The sequence below is a fragment of the Solanum pennellii genome, chromosome 5 (assembly GCF_001406875.1).
Source record: "Solanum pennellii chromosome 5, SPENNV200".
NCBI lineage: Eukaryota > Viridiplantae > Streptophyta > Magnoliopsida > Solanales > Solanaceae > Solanum > Solanum pennellii.
The window spans coordinates 67,404,556-67,410,804 of NC_028641.1; the positions used below are offsets into that span (position 1 = coordinate 67,404,556).

At 33.2% G+C, this 6,249-nt stretch overlaps 1 pseudogene; it reads right to left on the reverse strand.

The window, feature by feature from the left end:
- Positions 1–1,165: 1,165 nt before the first annotated feature.
- On the reverse strand, positions 1,166–3,716 carry LOC107019658 (annotated as a pseudogene).
- Between the last annotated feature and the right edge of the window lie 2,533 nt (positions 3,717–6,249).

Genomic DNA, 6,249 nt, shown 5'->3' on the forward strand with positions numbered 1-6,249 from the left:
CCCTCTCTGTCTTTTTCTTTTTCTTCTCTAGATTCTTTTTCTTTTACCCTAATTATCATATAATTCATTATGATAAAAGTAACCCATTATTTATTTCAAGGTTATCTCCTTTAACCCTCCAAGTAAATAAATTATTAAACTTACTCCACTAATTTCATAAAGTTTGTCATGAATAGTCCAAAACACCCCTTTAAAACTTTTAGCAGAAATCCGACCCAGTTAGGTTACGCAACCTATGACGGTCCGTCGTGTCTATGACGGTCCGTCCTGCAGGTCCGTCACAAAGTTCAGAGAGTCAAATTCTGTAAAGGGTTTGTGACGGTCCGTCGTACCTACGACGGTCCGTCCTGCAGTTCCGTCGTGAAGTTCAGAGAGTCGATCTCAGTACCCAGATTTTCAGAGTTGAAGTGTTTTGGAACGAAGTCCCTCGACGGTCCGTCGTGCCTATGACGGTTCGTCCTACTTGTCGTCGAGGGTAATGAGAAAAGTAGCAGAAGAAAATTTACAAGTATGTGAATCAAGAAAATGATCTATATAACCCTTATAAACGTCACAACCAAGACACTAGTGTTGCCCCATTTCAAAATGATTGATAAATTTTATAAAATAATTAGGTTAGAGAAATTATATAATTCGAACCTAATAGTATTGACAAGTTCTACATTTTTTACAGTTCTTTTTTTTTATTATTAAAAATGCTATTTTTCAAATAAGCTGAAAGAAAGTAATTATTCATCAAAAGCACTTTTCTAAAAAATAGTACTTAAAAAGCTTGATTAAACACTATTTACTAATCAAGAGTGTTTTTAAATTTATTGGTAAACAATAATTATTTTTCACAAAAGTACTCTTCTGGAAAACATTTTTCAAATAACGCCGGGGCCCTGGATGCGCTAGCGATTGGCACATAGGGGAATGGTTGCCCGGGTTTCTCGGCCTGGTATCCTGCACCTCGCGTTTTTTACTTAATCTAGAAACAAAAGAAGCAGCACCAAAATACATATTTCCAATACCAAAGTTTCAATAGAACTTGAACTTAAAGTTAATTAGATACATAAAATCATCTAAAACAAAGTTCTCAAGAAGAACTGTAAAAGAGAAGTTTCTCAGTAACTATTCCACAAGGACTACTGCCCTTAGTATCTATAACTGTTGTATCCTCCTCCTAAACTAGACGATCCATACCCTCGAAACTTTGAGGTGGAAAAGACGATTCATACCCCTCAAAACTCTGAGGTGGAAACGAAGATGATGAAGAATAAGGGTCGCCATAACGCGAAAAAGAACCAAACTCGGGCTCACGCGTCACATACATTCTTGAGGCTGGCTCTTTGTGGTTGTTAATGAACTCCTGCACAAATACAAGTGAATAAACAAGCATAAGCTAGCTGAATAATGCTTTTTATGAAACGTGTAACGAGATTTTAACATATTTTGTAATCCAAGGAAAAAGGTCCCAAAGGGAAGAATATAATCTGGTAGAGTAGAGATATAAGTGAATAACAACACCAGCTAAAGGGCCATGATCGCCTTCTATATATTGACTTTTATGAAACTATAAATTACTTGTGGCGAAGAAAAAAAGTGAGGTGCAGGGCGATGGTCTCCGTAACTGAATAAGGTGTTCAGCTGCTTTAACCTCTGATGAGGTACCCTTAATCTCAATAGTGATTTCTTCAGGTACTCGGCTCCCTTGCACAGTAAGAGTTGCCCCACTTGTTCGGCGAATATATGCTATATTACAGACTTTAGCACCAATGATTTCCTCAGCATACCCTAGCGGTACTTGCATAACCTTTGTGATCTGAGAAGGAAAAAGGATAGAAACATTTAACTAATGGCTAAGCAGAAAGAAAGAGCTTCTACAGATTCAAGTTCAAGAGTAGGAAAAAAGAATATGTAGAGCAAGAAAGAAACGAGAACACAACTACAATAATTCCAATTAAAAACTAACTCTCCCTGAGATCTTTTCTGTTCAGGTTGAAGTGCTACTATAATACACATTCAGCACAGAAAGTGCAAATGAGTAAATAATTAAACAGAATGAAAAAGTTAAATGATTACAATGAAATGTAACTCATGTCAATTAAGTTCAAAGAGAATTTTCTATTACTAAATTTATCATTCATAGTCACAAGCATGAAATCGTGATAGTACAAATATCCATGAAACCTGGCTCATGGTAGGAACCAACATTCTTCGGCAATATCCTTGTTTCTGTTTTCTATAAAGATAGTCATCTACAGGACTTTTCTCATAACGGATATATTAAATTAGTTCAGGACAACTAGGCCACACATGTTCAAAAAAAAAGCAACCCCACAAAACCACAAAAGGAAATTAAATTAAAAAAAGTGAGATACAGAGTGATCTTTGCTCAAACTCTAAATCATGGCAACATTTCTGCACGGTATAAATATTGATTTTCCGCAAAAAAATGGGACAAACTCAAACCACAATGAAGCCATTAAATCCATGATACTGGTAGAAAATGGAAACAGAGTATCCATAAACTGACCTTCGTTACAATATCCAGTCCATATCGCGGTAGTGTAGACCATGGGGTTTTGGAGTCCATGACAGTTCCATGATCATGTAAGTAAGGGTCTTGGTAATCAGAAACAGCTGCAGATGCAGGACGAGAAGGCTGATACTGTGGTTTATCAGCCCAGGTAGTTAGTAAAAACACACACACACACACACACACACACACACATATATAGACAATTAAAATTCAGTTAAAAGTATCAAAATAACCATTTTCTCAAAAAACCGGTATCATGCTATGATGGACCAGGAACTTCCTCAGTAGTTTAACAACTGCGTCAAAAGCATTGAGAACCTTCGGACCTTCTCCATGTATTTCAATAATCCTATCATCTTTAGTGGCACAAAGGGCCACATTATCTGTGAAATTCAGAAATTATTAGATACGAGATGACTGAATGTTTTGTGTCACGCCATATTAGTAAAAAACTTAAAGATCTCACCTGCAGGTTATTCTCTTAGCACAACACCTGATCTTTCTTGTATTGAATTGATCGTGGAACAATTTTTACCGATCAAGTGAATGGCTTGTGCTGAAGCCACCAATAACTTTGAAGACACAAATGCAGCTACTGCTCCTGGATCATCATTGTTTAGCCCCGCAACGCACTTAAAAATTCTAATAGCAGCATCCATTGCTGGAGATACCTCAGCATCTGGAATTTCTCTACCAGATATTAAAACCTGAAAAACATATGAAGCAAATGTAAAATACTTGGATCGAATAAACTCACACAAGTTTTTGATGAATTTTATTGTTTCATCACGACAATTGATGTTTTTACACACATCAAAATCATCCAAATTCAAACAAAAATTCCAAAAAAGAAACAAAAATCTAGAAACTATAAAAAATTATTCAATCAAAAACTTACGATTTGATCAGCATTGCCAACAGGACCTTCGAGAACACGAATACTGGCACCAGTCTCTTTACACATCCTCTTTACAACTTCTCCCCTCCGCCCAATTATACCACCAACTTTAGCAATTGGCACAACTAGCTTGAGCACGTTATCCCCAGGCCATCCCGGCCATTTCTAAACCGATTCCCCTGTAGCAACAGAACCGGATTTTACAGCAAGCGATTCCGGCAGAGGCTGCGCCACTGAAGATGAAGCATGAATTACCGGTGCAAATAATGAGCTAGTAACAGTAGAGTACACCATTTTTGAGTTGAGAGAAAAAAAAACAGAGTGAAAAGAGTTTTTCAGTGAAAAGGGTTTGGTAGTAAGTGAAAAATGGAAAGAGGTATCTGTCTTTAATATAAACGGCTTGGCGTTACTTTCTAAAAAAAGAAAAAGAAAAAAGCTTTTATTATATTTTGTATAAATAATTAGGATTTCTTTACGAAATTATAATATGAAATCATAATATATAACATTTATTATTATGTAATTATAAGCATAAGTTTAATATAAGAACAATAAGAAAAAATAAATTATCAAAACAAAAAAGGAGTTGTTTTGCTAATAAAAGTGATTTTGTGCTCGTTATTATAACTTATATAACGATTATTTGAAATTTATTGATTTTTTTTAAAAAAAATTCATGTTGTTTGATTAACCGAATAAAAATGTAGAATACGTTAAAAAATAATAATTTCACGCGTACATAAATAGTCGTGAGCTCTGGAATCTGAAGTTAGAAGGTTCACTACGACTAAAACAGATAATTCGTTAAAATTGAGCGAGATGTCAGAATTATTAATGGATGTCTGTCAAATGACTGTTAATTCAGTTTGATTATTTTTTGGTAAGTCAATGTTGAGGGACCGTTATTATTGTTAAAAATCGTTGGGTTGATGAACGACTTAACGTTATTGCTATTTTGAAAACCGTTGAATTTTTGAAGAATCATTTATATAGCCGTTACTAAATTTTGACAAGTCGCAAAAAGTTTAATCATTATGGTAGTAAAATAATAACGAAAATCAATTGTTTATCAAAAACCAAAAAAAAGTGTACTAATAAAAGTAATTATGTCCTAATAACTGAAATAACGGTTAGATGAAATTTTATCGAGTTCTTTTAAAAACATTTCCATATTATTTATTAACTAAACAAACATATCGAATACGTTAAAGTTCATAATTTCACGCGTACATAAATAGTCGTGAGTTATGGAATTTGAAGTTAGAAGGTTCACTTATCTAATCTGAAATAAATACTTATTTTTATACGAATAAAACAGATAATTCGTTAGAGTTGAGCGACATGTCAGAATTATTAACAGATGTCTGTCAAACGACCGTTAATTCATTTCAATTATTTTTTTGGTAAGTCAGCATTGATGGACTTACCGTTATTATTTTAAAAAATTCGTTGGGTTGATGAACGACTTAACATTATTGTTATTTTGAAAAACGTTGGATTTTGAAAAATAGTTTATATAGCCATTACAAAATTTGTCGCTCAAAATTTATCCATTATGATATTAAAATAATAAGGAAAATTAATTGTTTATAAAAAAAACTGTCAAATAAAAGTAATTATGTCCTTCTAATAACTGAAATAACGATTAGATGAAGTTTATCAAGTTCTTTTAAAAAAATTTCCATATTGTTTATTAACTAAATAAAAATATCGAATACGTTAATAATTAATAACTTCACGTGTACATATATAGTGGTGAGTTATAAAATATGAAGTTAGAAGTTTCACTTATCTTATCTTAAATGGATAAAGGGATACTTGTTTTTTATACGACAAAACGGATAATTCGTTAGAGTTGAGCTACCTGTCGTATTATTAACAGCTCTCAAACGATCGTTTATTCGTTTTAAGTCAGCATTGAGGGACTTACCATTATTATTTTTAAAAATCCGTTAGATTGATGAATGACTTAACATTATTGCTATTTTGAAAAACCGTTGGATTTTGAAAAATCATTTATATAGCCATAATAATTTTGACAAGTTGCTCAAAGTTTATCAAAATGATAAAGGAAAATCAATTGCTTATAAAAAAAAGTATATTAGTAAAAGTAATTATGTCCTTCTAATAGCTGAAATAACGGTTAGATGAAGTTTATCAAGTTCTTTTAAAAACATTTCCATTTTGTTTATCAACTAAACAAAAATATGAAATACGTTAAAAATTAATAATTTCGCGCGTAAAAAGTTAGTTGTGAGTTATGATATCTGCAGTTAGAAGGTTCACTTATCTTATCTGAAATGAATACTTATTTTTTGTATGACTAAAACGGGTAATTCGTTAAAGTTGAACGACATGTCAGAATTATTAACGGATGTCTGTCAGACGGTCGTTAATTCAGTTTAATTAATAATTTTTTGGTAAGTCAGCGTTGAGGGACTTAGCGTTATTATTCTTAAAAATTTGCTATCACCATACCATCCCAACCATTTTTGCACAACCGCAATTGATTCCCCAGTACCAACAGAACCGGATTTTACAGCAAGCGATTCCGGCGGATGCGGCGCAGCCGCAGATAAACCATGAATCGCCGGTGCAAATGATGAGCTAGTAACAATAGAGTACACCATTGTTGAGTTGAGAGAAAAAACAGAGTGAAAAGAGTTTTACAGTGAGAGTTTTGCTGAAAGGGTTTTGGTTGTATGCGAAAAATGGGAAGAGGTGTCTTAATATAACGTCTTGGGCGCTACTTTCTAAAAAAAAACAAAAAAAACTTTCATTATGTAATTTTCCAATTTTTTTTATAAATAATTAGGATTTATTTACG